Below are 20,519 nucleotides of genomic sequence, written 5' to 3' on the forward strand. Positions count from 1 at the left end.
GCCAAACGTGGCCAGTCAGGTTTTAAAAACTGGGGGAAAGCCGGTTATATTGCGCGATATAACCGGCCATCTTTAAGCCGCTACCCGGCGATATTAAACTTTGGATAGGCGGCTATCCAGGTGTGAATATCGCCAGATACTACTACTACTACTTATCATTTCTATAGCGCTACTAGACGTATGCAGCGCTGTACACTTGAACATAAAGAGACAGTCCCTGCTCAACAGAGCTTACAATCTAATTTGGACAGACAAACAGGACAAACAAGAGATAAGGGAATATTAAAGTGAGGATGATAAAATAAGGGTTCTGAACAAGTGAACAAGGGTTAGGAGATAAAAGTAGCATCAAAAAGGTGGGCTTTTAGCTTAGATTTGAAGACGGTCAGAGATGGAGCTTGACGTACCGGCTCAGGAAGTCTATTCCAGGCATATGGTGCAGCAAGATAAAAGGAACGGAGTCTGGAGTTAGCAGTGGAGGAGAAGGGTGCAGATAAGAGAGATTTACCCAGTGAACGGAGTTCCCGGGGAGGAATGTAGGGAGACATAAGAGTGGAGAGGTACTGAGGAGCTGTTTTAGTGGTCTTTTTGTCAGGTGGATAGAATTTACAGGAATACTTGTACACATAAGTACTCGGTGAGCGCTCAGTGCTATCTATGAATGTCACACGCAATTCCATGTGTAAGTGCAAGAGGGGTTTGCAGGGGAGGAGCACGGGTGGGGTGTGGGCAGAACCAACATTATGTGTTTAACTTACAGAATATTGTAAGTTATGCGTTAAAGTGATGCATTTAGGTGTACATATTTAGGGCTGACATGACATAAGTGGGTGGACATTTTCATACCGATTATGATTCTTTAATTTAATACTTTTTAAGGGGAAAGGGAAATGGGACTTGATATACTCCTTTCTGTGATATTTTGCAACTACATTCAAAGCGGTTTACATATATTCAGGTACTTATTTTGTACCAGGGGCAATGGAGGGTTAAGTGACTTGCCCAGAGTCACAAGGAGCTGCAGTGGGAATTGCACTAACCACTAGGCTACTCCTCCACTAGCAACATTCCATGTAGAAGCCTGCCCTTGCAGATCAGCAATGCGGCCGCGCAGGCTTCTGTTTCTGTGAGTCTGACGTCCTGCTGATCTGCAAGGGCAGGCTTCTACATGGAATGTTGCTAGTGGAATAGCAACATTCCATCTAGAATCTCCAATAGTAGCAACAGCAATATTCCATGTAGAATCTCAAATAGGTAAAGGGAAATGGCACTTGATATACTGCCTTTCTGAGGTTTTTTGCAACTACATTCAAAGCGGTTTACATATATTTAGGTACATATTTTGTACCAGGGGCAATGGAGGGTTAAGTGACTTGCCCACAGTCACAAGGAGCTGCAGTGGGAATCAAAGTCTGTTGCACTAACCACTAGGCTACTGCTAATCTTGGCAGAATTAGTGCACAGAGTACTTCATCTAAGTGCCCAGTTATAGAATTGCCACCAAAGTGATTCAGCCTAGGACATAAGAACATAAAAATAACCCTACTGGGTCAGACCAATGGTCCATCCAGCTCGGTATCCTGTTTCCAACAGTGGCCAAGTCAGGTCAAATTACCTGGCTGAAGCCCAAATAGTAGCAACATTCCATGCAAACATGCTATTGTAGCGTCTCAGAGCATTAGACGGCTGAGCTGCGGCCCATTGCTCCCAACTATGCTTTCAACCCCCCACCCCCAAGTTCCCCCCAAACCCCCACCCCTGATGCAGTGCCCACCCTCCAATCCATGTTCCAATGCCTCCTAGTTCAAGTTCCAACTCCTCTTCCCCAAGGATACATCAGGAAGCGAGATTTGGCCCATGGTTTCTTGGTTCCCAGCATGCTATATTCATACCGTCCTGTCTGTGAAGGATTTTGAGAAAAACAGGATCCACAGACAAGGTAGTGAAAATGCTTCTGCTACCGTTACTGCTTTCCGTTTAACTTAGGAGTATCTGTAAGAAAGAAATTTCAGCTGAGGCTGTATTTCTTCAGAAGATGGTATAGTTTTGGCAGTGAAACGCTGACCTTTTACATTATGGTAGGAGTCCAAAGTTATAAAACCTCTGAAAACCCGATGCAAAGCCACATACCTAGTAATGAAAACCCTCTTTCATCCCCTCTATCTCACTCCCTGCCACTGGTTTGTTCTCTCAGGAGATGGGGACCCCCTTCCCCCTTATGCATCCCTTGCATTTAAAGATGCTTTTTCCTCCTAGAGCCCAGGTTATTAGCGCTGCTGCAAGGAAGCTTGAATTATGACTGCCTGTACCATACCGAGTCTTCGGGCAGATACAGGATTTAAGATTCCACTCATGCTGCTCTTCTTCCTTTCATAAGGACAAATATAAATCACACTAAAATGTGAATACACTGACTTTTTAAAATTCTAGTGCTAGGTGTAATTTGCATCCAAGACGAAGAGGAATTTGAGTGCTTATTTGCATTTACAACAAAACGAGACTCTTTGTATGCCTGCAATATTTTAAAAGTTAAAACCCAAAATAATGTGCTTAGCACTTTTGTCCTGATTTGCAGTTAATACAGTGACTAGTCCCTTCAAGGAAGCATTAATTGGTGTCTGGATGTGCCTTTTCATAGCAGCAGTAGGCCATAAAACTTAATCCTTACCTCTTCCTTACAGCCTGTAACCTCTGTGTTCATCAATAAAACTAATTCTATTCATTAAGCATGGGTGTAATTACCTACCGCTTCAACAAAAGATGTCTGAGCAAGTGAATAACAGTGCAAATTTACAGCTCAATGCTGTGTCAAATGACTGTGGTGCTTGTGCACTAAAACTCATGGTAAAAAAGTTTTAGCACATGCGTTCTTCAAAAGTTTAAGGACCGAATTCAGTAAACGGCACCCAAATTTGGCCGCTAGAAAAATCGGTGGAGAGTTCTGTCAGTTGAGCACACTTTATAGAGCGGCACTTAGAACGCATTCCCATGCCGGTATTTACACTAGCTGAAATCTGATGTGGTGGTGTAAAATCCATTGATATTTTCGGATTCTTCCGGAAGCAGCATGGTGAGCAGCGAAACAAGGTGCTCTTGTTGCTGAAAAGAAGAAAACAGTCAAGGGGATCGAGCAGTGCACTGTTCAGCGCCGTACACTGAGGCTCGGTTTGAGGAAAGGGATGGTGAATAAGACCGAAAGTACTATAATGCCTTTGTATCGCTTCCTGCTGCGTCCGCACCTTGAGTATTGCGTTCAGTTCTGGTCGCCGTATCTCAAGAAAAGATATAGCGGAATTAGAAAAGGTTCAAAGAAGAGTGACCAAAATGATAAAGGGGATGGAACTCCTCTCGTCTGAGGAAAGGCTAAAGAGGTTAATGCTCGTCAACTTGGAAAAGAGATGGCTGAGTGGAGATATGATTGAGGTCTACAAAATCCTGAGCGCTGTAGAACGAGTAGAAGTAAATCGAGTTTTTACTGGTTCCAAAAGTACGAAGACTAGGGGACACTCATTTCAGGGGAGAGCTCTTACCGCCAGACATTGAGATGGTGGTAAGGGCTCCCTTGCTAACCCGGCATTAACCGGGCAGTGCGCGGAACTGCCCAATTACCGCCGAGTACACGCCAGCACTACAAAAATTGAAATATTTTTGCAGCACCAGAAATGGTGCGTACTGGGGGAGGGAACTATTGCCGGGCTGCTGCGGTAGCCCGGCGTACTTCCCTTTTAGTGAGCAGTAAGCCTGCTTTGGGCTTACTGCCGCTTCGTTAAAGGACCCCTAAAACAAGCGTGAAAAGCTACCACCACTCTTGAAGAGGAAGAAACTTATACAGAGCTGTATTAAATAACAACTCCCCAATGTCTGCTTTTCAACCCACATTTTGTGTAGCAGAATTCTGTTCCATTTGAATGGTTCTAAAGTTTACAGATGACAGATTTTCGTAAGACATCACATTAATTTCTTTTTTTTCTAGGCTGTGCTGGTTTAAACTATGCAATGTACAAAAAGCACAAAACAAAAAACCATTTTTCTCCAGCCCTTACGTGTACCATGCTACATGATGAATTTCCTGCAGTTTGATTGCGATGGGGTTTTTTTTTTTTTTGACTGACAAGAATATTATTGAAAGATTCCACCTTTCTTATTTCTTGCAATATTTTCCTGTAAACCCGCAGAATTCATTTCTCCTGGAGATGCCACACAACTATACATCATCATCTTTTTGGACATTATTGTCCCATGGGTTTCACTTAAGGATTAAAACATATCTCTGCTGCTTTGTAACTTCTGTCAAACACCCTTTATTCACCAAACCATATTCTTCAGCAGATCTGTTCCTTCACTGTAAAAAAAAAAGCAAAAACAAAAAAAAAAACATTCAAAACTCTGCTGCACGTCTTATCTTCCGCCTGGACCGGTACACTCATATCACCCCTCTCCTCAAGTCGCTTCACTGGCTTCCGATCAGGTACCGCATACAGTTCAAGCTTCTCCTACTAACCTACAAATGCACTCGAGCTACAGCCCCTCCCTACCTCTCTACCCTCATCTCCCCTTACATTCCTACCCGTAACCTCCGTTCTCAAGACAAATCCCTCCTTTCAGTACCCTTCTCCACCACCGCCAACTCAAGGCTCCACCCTTTCTGCCTCGCCTCACCCCATGCCTGGAATAAACTCCCTGAGCCCATACGCCAGGCCCCCTTCCTGCCCATCTTCAAAGCCTTGCTCAAAGCCCACCTCTTCAATGTCGCCTTCGGCACCTAACCACCACATACCTCTATTCAGGCAATCTAGACTGCCCCAACTTGACATTTCGCCCATTAGATTGTAAGCTCCTTGTAGCAGAGACTGTCCTTTTTTGTTAATCTATACAGCGCTGCGTAACCCTAGTAGCGCTCTAGAAATGTTAAGTAGTAGTAGATCTGTTTCTTCACTGTAAAAAAAAACAAACAAAAAAAAACATTCTTGATATGGCTCATTGAAAACAATAATCATCTATTTTTGCTGTGTATCAAACTGTATAAACCACAACACTAACCCCCTCGTTCTATAATCTTGCATTCACATTTTCACACTTAGGACTAAATTCTATATATCACGCTTATAAAATCGGCACTGAAACGAAATACACTTTGACATATTTTATAAAGTATGCCTAAATTTAGGTGTACTTTATAAAATAATCCTAAATTTCCGCATGGTTTATAGAATACGCTGAGCGCCCATCTGCATGACTAAATTTAGTAAAACTTGGTGTAAACTACGCATGGACCGGGTGTATTGTATAACAACGTGCGTAAATTTTAGAAATGCCCGTAATCCACCCATTCCATGGCCTCACCCCCTTTTCAACTATGTGACTTGGAATTTATACACATCACATTATAGAATACGCTTAGACAATTCTGCATGTAAATTCTAATCAATGCTAATTAGGGTTAATAATTCTGAAGTGGCAATTATTGATGCTGATTGGCTTGTGTAAGTTGCATGCGTATTATGACTGAATTTGCATGCGAAACTTAGGTTAAGCTATATAGAATCCGGGGTTGGCATGCAAAATTGCATGGGCAGGTTATAGAATAATGATAGGGTACATACGTAACTTAATTGACAAATTACCTGCTAATTGACACAACCAATTGGTAATAAAATAATTGGACTTAATTAGCACTAATTAGTCCTAATTTGCAGTTTTGTACATAACTGCTTTTTTTTTTTTTGGGGGGGGGGGTAGTTATCAAGCTGCGTTAGGGCCTTAAATTGCATTAATGTGACTTAAAGGATTATAATGGTCAATTGCACAAGTAACTTATAATGAAGAAGTAGCCAATGGCTAGTGCAGTGGCCTGAGAATCTGAGGAACTAGGTTCAATCCCCACTGCAGCTCCTTATATCACTGGGCAAGTCACTTAACCCTCTACTGTCCTGCATACAAAAACTTAGATTGTGAGCCCTCTAGGGATAGAGAAAGAACCTTATATAGATTGTCTTGTTCTACCACAGTGATATTTAGGTCACAGTGAGGGGCATAATCGAAAGGGGCGGCCAAGTTTTCCTGAGGACATCCTCGCAGGACGTCCCGGTGAAGGGGCGGGGAAACCTGTATTATTGAAACGATGGGTGTCCATCTTTCGTTTCGATAATATGGTCGGGGACGCCCAAATTGTGAAATTTAGGTCAACCTTAGAGATGGTCGTCCCGATTTACGGCGATAATGGAAACCGAGGACGCCCATCTCAGAAACGACCAAATCCAAGCCATTTGTTTGTGGGAGGAGCCAGCATTTGTAGTGCACTGGTCCCCCTGACATGCCAAGACACCAACTGGGCACCCTAGGGGGCACTGCAGTGGACTTCATAAATTGCTCCCAGGTACATAGCTCCCTTACCTTGTGTGCTGATCCCCCCCAAACCGCCCCCTCCCCCCACAACTATACACCACTACCATAGCCCTTACGGGTGAAGGGGGGCACCTACATGTGGGTACAGTGGGTTTCTGGTGGGGTTTGAAGGGCTCACATTTACCACCACAAGTGTAACAGGTAGTGGTGTACAGTTGTGGGGAGTGGGCTTTGGGGGGGTATTGGGCTCAGCACACAAGGTAAGGGAGCTATGCACCTGGGAGCAATTTGTGAAGTCCACTGCAGTACCCCCTAGGGTGCCCGGTTGGTGTCCTGGCATGTGAGGGGGACCAGTGCACTATGAATGCTGGCTCCTCCCATGACCAAAGGGCTTGCATTTGGTTGTTTTTGAGATGGGCGTCCTCGGTTTCCATTATCGGCGAAAACTGAGGTCGTCCATCTCTAAGGTCGACCATCTCAACATTTAGGTCGACCATCTCTTAGGTCGACCTAAATGTTGAGATTTGGGCATCCCAGACCGTATTATCGAAACGAAAGAAGGACGCCCATCTTGTTTCAATAATACGGGATGCCCCGCCCCTTTGTGGCGACATCTTAGGAAATGGGCGCCCTTAGAGATGGGCGTCCCCGTTCGAAAATGCCCCTCCATGTAGACCTTTACCAGGTTACAATAATCTATATGCAGCAGGGTATTAAGTCTTTTTATTATGTTTCACTTTACATTTCTTTAATATTACATCTGTTATTATTGCTGATAACTTGTCATTTACAAAATTCAATAAAAATTCATGGATATATTAAAAAAAAGATGTATGCTTGTTTTTGTATGAATGTTTAGGTCTATCCTATCATAAATTAGAGTTCTTTTAATTTATGTGTATTTTTATGAAGTTGTTAACCGCTTGGATCCTATTAATGGCTTGGCGGTACATAACATTTTATATAAACATAATCCTAAAATGTGCATTCTGAGAGATACACAGTCATTTCCAAGCGATGTACAGAATGCAGTCCCTACCTTCTACGAAGAAATTTTTTTAGGAGCTCAGGAACTCCTGTAGCATGGTGGTGGCTTCTTAGCGGAGCAGTCTGCTGTGCATTTTTCTATTGGTATTTCGAAAGGCAGAGAATTGTGACCTTCGTGAACTCATCTAACACAAGTGATTTCTTTATTCATTGATGTGGACATCATTCTCGAAAATGAAAAAGTGAAAGTAACTTGTAATAGCTAGAGAAAAACAAGCCAGGTAACCAGCCACGATCAGTGTTCTCTCCCAAAGTTGTCTTGGAACGAAAAAGCATGTAGTTTTGAAAAAAAAAAAAAAAAGAAGATACATATGGCTTTCATACATGCACGTTATTGCTTGTATGCATGTATGAAAGCTGTTTGTAGCAGTGGAACATTGTGAAGACACAACCATAGCACACGCTGCTGTTCTACGAATCACTCTCCTACACACGTGCTGCTTAGTGGGTGGCTGTTCTACGCATGCGCTGGCTTACTGAGCTGCTTGCTGTAATTATGAGCAGGGGCATAGCCAGACCTCGACGGGGAGGGGGGTCAGAGCCCAAAGTGTGTGTGTGGGGGGGCACATTTTGGCCTGCCTCCCCGTCGCCACTGTCCCCCCATTGCCGCATGATGGTACCTTGGCTGGCGGGGATCCCCAACCCCCGCCAGCTGAATTGTTTGTCTCACACTGGTCTTGCGTTGCCTGCTCTGCTCTGTTCTGTTCTCAGTCGCACAGTGCACGCTTGTTGTAATGAAACTGAGCATGAGCAAAGTGTTGCACATGCTCAGTTTCACTAAAACAAGTGTGCACGGCGCAACAGAGAAGAGCAGGGTAGGCAATGCAACGAGATCAGCGTGGGAGAAACTCTTAAGCTGGCAGGGTTTGGGGACCCCCACCAGCCAAACCAGGGGCCCCAGAGCCAATTTTTTTTGGGGGGGGGGGGCCAAGCCCCCATGGCCCTGTAGCTATGCCATTGATCACGAGCATCTCATTTGCATACGACTTCCTTTCAGCATCACTCACTATTTCAGCATCGTTAACTTTTACAGAGGCTCTACAAGCAGCGGGTTTCTTGCGGGGACTTTTGCACATCTGGCCCTGAGTTGTCTATTGAGGTTTTTATTTGACATTTTCATTTTTCATCATGGCTTACAATTTTGAAAACAAGTATATGATACACAAATATGTTCCTTTCGACAACTTCCATCTGGTTGGAAATGCTGCATTAAATCTAGCATTAGCTGTTGGTGTTGGGAAAGCATCGGATATCTTACTGGAGTGCAGAAGATCTAGGATTTGGAAAAGTAGGCGATTCGTGGTTATGGAGTTCACACCCATAAGTTTATGCATATATTAATGCAATGCACTGTTATTTTCCTTACATTTTCCCTTAAAAGTTTTCTTAGGTTTCTATAGCCCAGAAGTGCCACATCACGAGGAAATTCTATAACTGGGAACAACACTTTAGGTGCCTAGATGTCATGCACTGAGCGCTAATTTTATAATGGTATCCGTTCTAGAATATTAGCATGAATCAGCACCTGCATGTAAGCACATCCACTTACGGCATGTCAACAGCCGGAGTAAGTCGGCACAACTAACTGCAACGCTTTAGGGTGGTGCTTAAGCATATAAATGATGGACCCACCCATCTCCTCCCCTGAGAATGCCCCCTTGCACAAAGTTTCCAGGTGGGCGAGTTTTCGCCAGCGGTGGGGGGAAAATTTTGCCAGCCGCGAGATGCGTTTTTGGGCGGTTTGCCCGTCGCCGCTGTGCGAGTTCGGCGTTTTTTTCCGGGGCTTCTATTGGTCCAATTTGGTCCAATAGAAGCTTTTCCGGGGCTTCTATTGGTCCAAATTGGACCAATAGAAGCCTTTCAGGGGCGGGGTTGACGTCCGGGATGACGTAGGAGGCGGGGCTAGTGATGTGGGAGGCGGGGTTAGTGACGCCGGGGCGGGGTTCGGTGACGCGGGAGACGGGGATTGGCTATGGGCGGTTTTTGGGCGGGTTTACGGCTCGTTTGGGGCTGGGAAATTTTTCCCAGCTGGCAACCCTGCCCTTGCATTTAAATGCTAACCAAGTTGCACACATCATTTATAGCATAGTGCTAAGCATTCATCTAGCACGTACGATCGGAGGTGTACACTTACCCGCATAAATTCTGGCCTTGTAGAAACTAGTGTACACGATCAGCATGTAAATTTAGGTGCCAAGTGATAGAATAAAGGGGCAGAGCTTATGAAAAAGCTCTACAAATCTTGCAAATCTCTCTTCTTCCCTCCTTCTCCCCCTCATCGATATTGCTTGTTTCTCATAATCTTCTTGAAGATTTATGAACATGTTGGAATAACTTTATGTAATGGGTGTGGAGCTGGTACTACTACTACTATTTAGCATTTCTATAGCGCTACAAGGCGTACGCAGCGCTGCACAAATATAGGTGGTTACCTATATAGAGTACCAGGAGTAGGGATAATCCCTTTACATAAAATGTATTTATTTAATTGTGACCAGGATTGGGGTTGGTAACAAGAGTCTGTAAGTAGTTTTATTCTTGCTATACATTCTCTCAATAAGCCAGTCCACTTCTAAGGCTGCTGTTCTGAACCAACTGTATACGTAACTCTTTAGGCAAACAAATATAATGTGGCAGAGGCTGGCACAGGCAAGATGCAACAAAGAGTAATCAAATTATTTACAAATGTCTCTGGTAATTTATATTCTCGGCCCCAAATGCCAGGGAAGGTCCACTTCTCCCTCTTTTACTCCTGCTACGATGAGTAGCAGGTCAATATAGTTCAAGATAATTTTCACATACAGCTGGAAATGTGATGAGGCCTAGTGACTCTGAGCCTCTGATGCAGTATCCTAGGCTTGTCCAACCTCCGGCCAACCAAGTGCTTTTCTAAGGCCCACGGAAGCTTGGCAATTATTGTGATGTTTACAGTAGGATTCCTGCTTCCCCATCGCAACTCATCTCTCTGTAAGCTTGAGCCACATGGGGCCGGAAGTTCGGGTTGGTCTTGCGGGTTCAAGTCTCAAAAGACCAACCCAAACTTCCAGTACCAAAAAGGCCCAATCTTGCAGGGAGCTGTATCGCAGAGGTAAAGCAGGAATCCCACTGTTTCTTCTGCAGCTGAAGCCGGGTGAGGGTAAAGAGACTGGGTGAAGACTGGGGGAGGGGGGTACATGAGAGAAGACTGGGTGAAGACTAGGGGTTACCTGAGAGAGAGAGACAGAGACCAGGTTAAGGCTGGGAAGGGGACAATGCACGTTGTATTTTTACCACTATTTTATGAAACATGCAGCAAAATACAATGGTGCATATTTTGGCCCTTCAAATGTTACAATATATAAAATGTGGCCTAGGATAGAAAAAAAGTTGGACAAGCCTCCAGTATCCTTTCTAATCTAATTCAACTGGAATGTATTTTGCTCCTCAGGGACACTGTAGATTTAGCTGACAAGCTTCTCTTTCAGCCTAGTAGGTGTTTCTGGACCACCAGTCCAGTCCAGATCGCTTTGCTGGAAAATACACAGGTAGGCCCAGTCTTTGCTTTCTCCTCAGTTACTCAGAAAGGATGTAGAGGGTTCCTTGTTCCCTCAGCCACCCAACAGGCCACTTGCTTAAGCAGCTTTTGTCATCTGTGTACTCCTGAAGCACTCCTTGACCTCTTATACCAGCTAGAGTAGCAAAGTCTGAAGTCTGTAGAACATCTCGGTCTATAAGGCTAGAGCTTTAGTCTTGAAGGGTTGTCCCCCTATGTGTATGGCCAGAAGTCGGGGAGACAGAGAACCAGAGTGATGCCAATGTAGCACAGGGTTGTATACTCAGGGGGAGAGGGTTCTCCCACAACAGCTCCTGCCCTCTGCTTGTCATATCAAGATTCTAGATCCTTTTTCATTCAGGATCAAGCCAGAGTGTCCAAGTGTAGAGTTGTGCTTTGCCAGACATCTACTAAAGTCAGACACAAGGTAAAATTATATTGCTAATATAATAGAGGCTATGGGGATCTATGGAGGCATCTATACTGCAAGATTCCAGCAGCTCTTCATTTATAATGGATTATTCATAAGTAAAAGACCTCTTATAAATTACCCTGCATATGGCAACAAGGAGGTGTGTATTTTGATGTGACCGGAGGGTAGGCATGTCTAGGGGGAGGTATGAGTGGAACATGGGCGGAGTCATAAAATAGAAGGACAAAAAAAGTTATGGAAGTCTAAAATCATGAATCTTCCAAAAAACGCTAAAAAACAGCATGAACCGAATGAATCATAAAAGATAGTGACGTGAATACCGTCCTGAACCTTCACAATTCCATAACTTTGTCAACTCGACTTTTAAAGAATACTGTGTAGCCCCTGACGCAGCCCTGTTGGGCGAAACACGGCCAGTGTTGGGCTGATTTGTCTATTTGGTTGTCATTCAATAAACTATTTTCTTCGATTGATCTGCTTTTTTTTGTCCTTCCATCTTGGAGTTTGCAGATCGTTTGCCTTGCTGTTTTCTTGGAGTCATAAAATATGCATGTAGGTTATAAATAGGACGTCTGATCTTTGGTTATAGCCGAATAAACCATGAACAATCACCTGTTCCTTGGCTCCAATGGATAACATCACCTGATGGATCATGTCATCAGAGCTGACCACTGTGGTCGAGTCCCTCAGTGGCAGGAGGACCTTCTGCTCTTACTCCTGCTGCTCTCTGCCGGTTCACTGGCTCTGCCGCTCTGATAAAGGTTTGCTTCCTGTGCAGTCATGTTTATGTTTGTTAGGTTCTTGATAACCTGCCAAATCCAAAGTTGGGTCATGGCAGTTTACAATCTATAAACATAGGGAAAAAAAAGTAGAAAGGAACACCATTGGAAAATAGGACAGGATAACCAGTCACAACACAGACATACCCAAATTTAATTAAAAATATATGCAATCATACATTTGAGATGTTTGAATATCTCTGTCTTAATCCACCTGTCTCCTCTCTCTTTTAGGTTTCACATATTTAAGTCAGTTTCATCTCATAGGGCTGTTGGTGAAGACCTATGCCATTTTGTTAGCTTTTTTTAGACTGGCTGTGGATTGATAAGTGGTGATAAAATGTGCTCCCCCCCCCCCCCCCCCCCCCCAAAGCAGTTGATTCATTCCAACACTATTCTGCAGTACTTCTGCACTCTCTGCTTCAACGTGTATTTTTGTCATCCATTGTTGCATATGAAGGCAGAAAAACAAGTTACCTGCTCAGTTGGCCCCTCATTTATATTCTTTGCAACCCAACGGATGTTGGAAAGAAGTTACATATACGGGATTGAGAATGTGTATCTGTCCATTTGTCTAGTGGCAAAACAATTCTCAGAAAATGTAAAGGAACAAGACTAAATTTGGTTTGGGAGAAAAAGGGTTAAAAGAAACATCAAGTATGATAACGGGTCAGATCAGACTGGGGGGTTTCAGAGAAACAAATTCCTCCAAAATAATAATCCAGTGCATTTCTATGGGAGAAGTAGCTCCAGCTTCTGCAGCATAGAAACTTTGATATGCTGACCCATAGCAGTAAGAAAATCGCTCATTTCAAACTTCTCCACTCCACTGGTCACAGGCACATGTATGTACACATGCACAGATAGAGAAAGATATGTATATATATATATATATATATATATATATATATATATATATATATACACACACACACATACAAACAGATACACTTGGATGTATACACCCATGGATACACACAGGGGCGCACTGAGGGTGGTCTGGGCCCCCTGCCCAGCTGCTGCCTGACACCGCCCCTGCTGCCACAGCCGATGCCCCTGCTGCCCCGGTCCTACCTGAGGGGTCCTGGTAGTCTGGTGTTCACTGTGGGGAGGGGGCATGCCCCTTCCTGCCTGCTGAGCTGATGCTATTCTCCCGCCTACCGGCACTGCCGTGTTTTCAAAATGGCAACCGAGACTTCCCGCAGTAGTCTCGACGGTCTCGGCTGCCATTTTTAAAATATGGTGGTGCCGGGGGGGAGGGGGGGGGAATAGCAGCAGCCCAGTGGGACGTGTAGGAAAGAACTTGTTTCCTTTGCTGAGGCCACTAGATCACCAGCGGTGCGCCGGGCATCCGGGCAAAGCCTTTGGGCCCTCGGGCACTGCCTGGTCAGTCCACCCCTGGATACACACATACAAACACAGATATAAATATATAACACACATACCCAGATGATGCATACATGCAGAAACAAAACACTTATACACACAGACATGCACACAAAAGCATGGAAATAATTCCATGATTCTTTTCCTACAGTGCATCCCCTTCTCCCAGTGCTGCCACACCCCTGTTCTTGACACGTTAGTGATATGATACAGATGTGTATTTAATGTTCTTTATCCTTGTAAACTGTACTGTAAAATCTAGTGATTGAACGGTATAGCTTTCTTAATCGTTGTTATGTGTACTGCCAATACGTGTTGTTGTGGGACAGTGGCACCCTGTGGTTAAACTGTAAAATACATCCTTTGAAGTCTGTTCACAGTGACATCTAATAGTTTGATATATTATCACACTTGGTTTTATTTTATCTGGTTTAGATGGATTTTTGCTCACACTTTTTTTCAGTAGTAGCGCAAAGCGAGTTATGTTCAGGTACACTGGGTATTTCCCTGGCCCAGGAGGGCTCACAACCTAAGTTTGAATCTGAAGCAATGGAGGGTTAAGTGAGTTGCCCAGGATCACAAGGAAGAACAACAACAACCATTTCTAAAGCGCTACTAGGGTTACGCAGCGTTGTACAATTCAAACATAGAAGGACAGTCCCTGCTCAAAGAGCTTACAATCTAAAAGACAAGAGAACAAACTAAAGACAAGTGAACAATCTAGAGGACGAGTGAACAGTTAATTTGATAGGGTGGATAGATTGGGGTATTTTATATTTCTCGAGCGGTTAGGCACCGAAGGCAACATTGAAGAGGTGAGTTTTAAGCAGAGATTTGAAGATGGGTAGGGAGGGGGCATGGCGTATGGGTAAAGGAAGATTATTCCAGGCATAGGGTGAGGCAAGGCAGAATGAGCGGAGCCTGGAGTAGGCAGTGGTGGAGAAGGGTACTGAGAGAAGGGCTTTGTCCTGTGAGCGGAGGTTGCGGGCGGGAACATAGGGGGAGATGAGGGTGGAGAGGTAGTGAGGAGCCGCAGACTGAGTGCATTTGTAGGTAAGGAGGAGGAGCTTGAATTGTATGCGATATCTGATCGGAAGCCAATGAAGTGATTTAAGGAGAGGGGTGATATGAGTATATCAGTTTTGGCGGAATATAAGACGTGCAGCAGCGTTCTGAACGGATTGAAGGGGGGATAGATGGAGTAAGTTGCAGTAATCGAGGCGAGAGGTAATGAGAGCATGGACGAGAGTTCTGGTGGTATGCTCAGAGAGGAAAGGGCGAATTTTGCTGATATTGAGGAGGAAGAAGCGACAGAGGTGGGACTTGAACTGGCCACTTCTGGATGTCAAGACCGGTGCTCTAACTACTAGGCCACTCCTCCTCCACTCCAAAAATACAGGGTATTTGAATACCACTCCATTCAAACAGACCCCTCCAGATATACACATAGACCCCCCCCCCCCCCACCAACCCCACCTACAGTGGGTTAGAACCATGCTCAGCTTACCTTTCCTGTTTTTTCTTTTTAATGCATTCTCAACTCTGTCAGATCTTTTCTTTGGTTTTCATTGACGACCATAAATCCACCTTTAGGGTTTCATACACACCATGCTTTGCGGACTTCTCTACATAAGCTGATTTTTAATGTTTCCTGGAGTGTACCTGCCTCTCAAAAAATTCCAACAAGAAAACATAGACCTAAAATGAATATCCCGGTGTGTAATAAGTTTGAAGTACTCAACAGCTTTTCTTATGGACATGACTGCAGACGTGTAATTAAACACCTGGTCGTACTGAATCTTCTGTTTTTAAACTGCTTTAATTTCTCTAACATGGAAAGCAAATGAACCTTTTAGCAATGCCCAGGGGTAGAGCTTTCCCACAGATTTGCTATAAAAAGAAAGATTGTGAAGCTTGTTTAGGGAAGCAATGCTGAACTTTAAAATTTAGGTTTTACTTTTGCCCTGCTTCCATTTCCCTTCCCAGACTCTGCATGAGCTGCGGTTCTGTGCTAGTCACCCATCTAGAAAATATGTTTAAAGGGTTAGCTGAGCTGAAAGAAGATATTTGGATCTGAGGTCTCCTCTGCCTGCTTTTTAGCGTTAATGACATCAGACACGGATTGATAAGTGACATTGTTCTATAAATGCTTGCTATGGAAATTGGAACGTTCGCACCAGGCAGTTGCAAATCTTTCTTTGGCAGCTAATATGTGGTTTTTATGTATTCTTTTTCCAATTTAATGCATGGTTTTAATGCTGTCTGCCATTTTGAGTTATTATACCCTTATCTCAGGCTGGGATTGAACTGGCCCAGCCAGCTCACTGATCCTCAGTGGCCAGGAAAAAAAACCTTCTTTTCTGCTTTCAGGACATGCGGCTAGTGGTGGTGGTATAACATTCACCTGTTATGCCCCCAGGGCTAGTACTGCCTGTTAGAATGGCTACCGTATTATGCCTGTCCAGAGATTGTGTGGCTAGTAGCAGCAGTCTCAGAACTCAGGACCTGTGAGCCAAAATGCGAAGGTTGTGTAGTAGCCCTGCTCCCCCATGGATTTTCTTACTGAACTGAAAGCCTATGAATGAGATGAGGGTGGGGCCACTTAAGGACCTATGAATTGAATGCCTGTTGGCTCGCAAATTCAAGGCTCTTGGCAGGAGCTGCCTTTTCTGAGCAAGGAGAGAAAGGATGAGATGGGTTGATGGAGGTCCACGAAGAGTTCACGAGTTAGGGTTGGCCAACAGCAGAGAAGAGTCACGGCCACCTCTGGTTGAAAGTCAGTGATAGTGTTTTTGTTGGAAGTTGGGGGATATGATCAGGGATCTATACTATGATCAAGTGTGTTGGAGAGATGACGGGTTTTGGGGGTTGGCGGAGGGAGGGCCACGACTTGCTAGCTTTTGTTCTGGCTGTGCTACTGGACTCATTGAGGTGGCAGTAAATTCAACTTTACATCCCTCGCTACACATCTGCATCACCTAAATATTTTCCCTTAGAACCTTAAGCTAAAAAGAAGCTCATGCTTCTCATGGCGTGTAGCGTGAGCAAAATCCAAATAAATAATAATACATTTATTTCCATATTTTTACCACCGGGTTGGTGCGGAAGGCCTTGCATCACCCAGTGCATTTCTTTCTAGCGAAAAAGGTGCCAGCACTCAAAAGCCAGGCCACCCTTCAAGGGTGAGGTGATCACTGAGGGACCCCACCCCACAATAGCCAGGCCCCCTGCAACCAGTCACAGAATCTATGACAAGGCAGAATTGGTGTGTAGAGCAGGGGCGTAGCTACGTGGGGGCATGGGCCCCCACAGATTCCGCCCACCCCCCTGCCCCGCCGCCACATCAGGTACCTTGTTTGCTGGTGGGGGTCCCCAATCCCCACCAGCCGAAGAGTCTTCTTCAGCACTGGTCGACTCCGGTGCCTTCGTGGTGTGATCATCTGTTTCTGATGCCTTACATCCTGCACAGGGCTACATGCTGGCGGGGATTGGGGACCCCCGCCAGCAAACAAGGTACCTGATGCGGTGGCAGGGGGCGGGCGGCAGTTGCGGCGGGCGGCTGTGGCGGTGGGGGGGGGATCCAAAGTGGTGGCGGGGTGAGGCGGCTAAACAGTGCCCCCCACCTTGGGCTCTGGCTCCCCCTCCTGCCGAGGTCTGGCTACGCCCCTGGTGTAGAGCCTGAGCTCTTTCATTAAAACTTGGGGATCATGGGTCAATTTTAGCAGACAATGGAAAAGGTGCCGGTACTCAGTACCCCCAAGCACCCCCTCAAAAAAGCCCCTGAAGTTTTCAATGGTAAAAAGAAATTCGACCACATGACCCCACAAATGATTAGTGTGTGTTAAATTCAGTGAGTTTTTTTAGCGAAAAAGGCGCCGGTACTCAAATGCCAGGCCACCCTTTTGGAATGGAGTGATCACTGAGAGACCCACCTGCAACCTACCAGGCCTCCTGCAACCAGTCACAGAATCTATGGCAAGGAAGATTTGGTGTATAGAGCCTGAGCTCTTTCATTAAAACTTGTTGCGTCAATTTTAGCAGACAATGGAAAAAGTGCCAGTACCCCCCCCCCCCCCCCAAAGTACCACCTCAAAAGAAGTCCTGCCACCACCTAAATGGGTGGTGGTAAGTGCCCCCCCCCCCCCCCCCGCCAAAAAAAGGTCAGATGGCAGGTACAAGCATACTGCACGGCCATTTCTTTTTTCGGCCTTTATATCCTCTGCGGTAAAAGGGACCTCGGCACACGGCAAAAACACTCAAAGCCGCTCGCGCAGGGCCACTTTTACCGCAGCTTGGTAAAAGGGCCCCTTAATGCTCTCGCCAGCAAAGGAAAGCTTTAATACTACAGGAAGATATATTTAAATAAGAGAAGAATTCGTAACCAGGAATAGGAATAAAGGCTTTTCTTTAATCAAAAGACCATACAGTAGTTGGACCTGCTACCTGTTGTTAATAATTTTGTGGATTTTGAATCATGAAATCTGTTTAACATTCTATCTGTTGTTAGTATTTTTCCGTCATTGTTCCCTGGTAAATCTAAGCCTTTGTCTTCCCCTTTCTCCTCAGCACGAGCATGGTTTGAACTTATCTCCCAAGAGCACAGATCCAATTTGAAAGGATCTTAGCTCTCGGTAAAATCTAAAATTCTCAGTGGAACAATATACTCTACATAGACTTTATTTCTGCATGCAATAAGCTCAGTCTTAAAAACGCAACTAGTCCATCTGCCTAGGATTTGTTATTCACTGAGAGGAAGTAATTTGATATCTCAGAAAATGGGAAGGAGAAAATGATATGAACAGCCGTAGAGTGTTCACTCATGACCAATGAACTTAGAAACCAGCTAGAAGGTTCATGCTGTTTACAATACTAAGAAATCAGACATATATTTTGTTCCCACGTCTAAATATTTATTATTACGGACGGGCCGATGATTTTCTAAACATGAAAAAAAGAAACCATTCTAAGCTATAAATGAGCTGTATATACTTAGATCCGCTGAGGCAATGTTTTATTGAAGGTCTATTCTAGCATAACGTTTTTAGATGACCTCCATGTTAGATACTGTAAACTCAGAATGACTTTTTTTTTTTCTTTTTAAAGCTTAGCAGTATTTACCAGACTGTCACATTCATCCTGACTCCCCAGGCAATAGTTTTCTATTAAATGATGTGCCTGACATTTACCAAAATTTTTATGTGACAATTTAAAAAGAATCGGTCGCATTAAATAGCCTTATTAATATTGCGGCGACACGATTAGGGCAGTATCATGGCCATTTAAACCAAAAGGATTTTTATTTATGTATCTTGTACCGAGATGAGCAACAAAGCTTCTAATGACCAAAATATGTGACTGCAACTTGCCTCGTATTTTAGCTCCTTGGTGGACTCTTTCATCTTCAACAGAAGCTCCGTTGGTTATTTTTGTTCCATTACAAACACAGAGGAGCCACAGACTATTTCTAAGGGCTAAAGAAGATTAAAAGAGAACAGGGCTACAGAAGATATCCATTTCTGCTTTCTTAGGTAGTTTTTTTTTTCCCTCATGAACAGAAGCGTGGATGAGCACAAATTGGTCAACATTTTTGCGCGATCCAATTTTTGTTCAGCAATAAGATTTATTACTTCCATTGGCCTTTACACCACCATTTTTGTCTCATTATTCATGAGATTTCACACATCATATTAAAGGTTCAGAGAAGAGATATGAAACAGGCTTTCTTGTTTGAAAAGTAAAACCCGGTGGTAGGTTATTTTCAGCGCTTCTGTTTCAGGAAGATAGGTGTGTTTTTCTCCTTTCACTCTGAAGAAGTCTGCAATGTACGGTCTGTTAAAAGGCAAATGTCTTAAACTCAAAATAAGCATGGAATTTCCTGAATAAATCCCTCGATTATGCCGGGGAAGTCATTCCTGGCCTTATCTGAAGGTTTGCTGGCCATATTTAGTCCCAGTGGCATAGCTAGGTGGGGCCACGGGGGCCTGGCCTCCCCCCCCAAAATTTCCTCTGGGCCCCTGGTTTTGCTGGCAGGGGTCCCCAAGCCCACCAGCTGAAGCATTGTCCAGCGCTGGTCTCTGGCACTGCTGCATTGCCTGCCCCTCTCTGTCTTCCCCTCATGTCTGGCACAAACCTTTTAGTGAAACTGAGCATGCTAAATTTCACTAGAAGGAGCGTGCGGGACGTGAGGGGAAGACAGAGCAGGATAGGCAACGTGGCAGCACTAGAGACCGGCGCTGGACAACGTTTCAGCTGGAGGGTGTTGGGGACCCCCGCCAGCCATGGTATTGGCGGCGGCAGGGTGGGAGACGGTGGTGGAGAGGCAGACTAAAATATGCCCCTCCACCTCGGGCCCTAGCCCCCTCCCAATGTGAGGTCTGGCTATGCCCCTGTAATTAGTCCTGGAATAAACTGGAAATTTGGTAGGCTGTGAAACCTTTTATTGGACCAATGTCAATCCAGGTTGTAGCACGTGATCTTTCATGACTGTTCTAAAGCTCAGATCACCAGCAGAAATGCTTTCCAGCCTTCCACAGAACACGTAGCTGCTTCTTTTCCTTCAGCATGTTTTACATCATGATGGGATTTAAGATGGCGCCATCTAACCTATACGGGGGAATTCTATATATGGCGCCCAAAGTTGTATGCTGAAATTTGGACCTGTGCCCCCAAGTTATACGCACAATCAGAAAAGAGAGGGTAATAAAAATGTATACCAAAAAGACAATGCAAAAAAAGCACATGTCGACCTCCAGAAACAGGACAATGTAAAGTACTTTATTGACAGAACCCGACATGGGCTGTGTTTCAGCGACCAAGCGCCTGCAGCAGGGGTCACTGAAAATGCAGAATTCTTAAATGATAAAAAAGTCTTCAATGTGTTTCACTGAATGATGCACAATAATCCCTCTTCGATTTGGCAAAAATAAAAATATATAGGAAACGCTGTCCCACTTCCAGTCAGGAAGATAAGAAGTACATATAGAGGGGCATAATCGAA

At 44.5% G+C, this 20,519-nt stretch overlaps 1 protein-coding gene across 1 annotated transcript in view; it reads left to right on the top strand.

The window, feature by feature from the left end:
* Positions 1-20,519, top strand: part of CAMTA1 (calmodulin binding transcription activator 1) — a 2,140,984-nt gene that overhangs the window by 613,364 nt on the left and 1,507,101 nt on the right. The window lies entirely within an intron of this gene.

This window comes from Microcaecilia unicolor, chromosome 13 (genome assembly GCF_901765095.1).
Source record: "Microcaecilia unicolor chromosome 13, aMicUni1.1, whole genome shotgun sequence".
Classification (NCBI taxonomy): domain Eukaryota; kingdom Metazoa; phylum Chordata; class Amphibia; order Gymnophiona; family Siphonopidae; genus Microcaecilia; species Microcaecilia unicolor.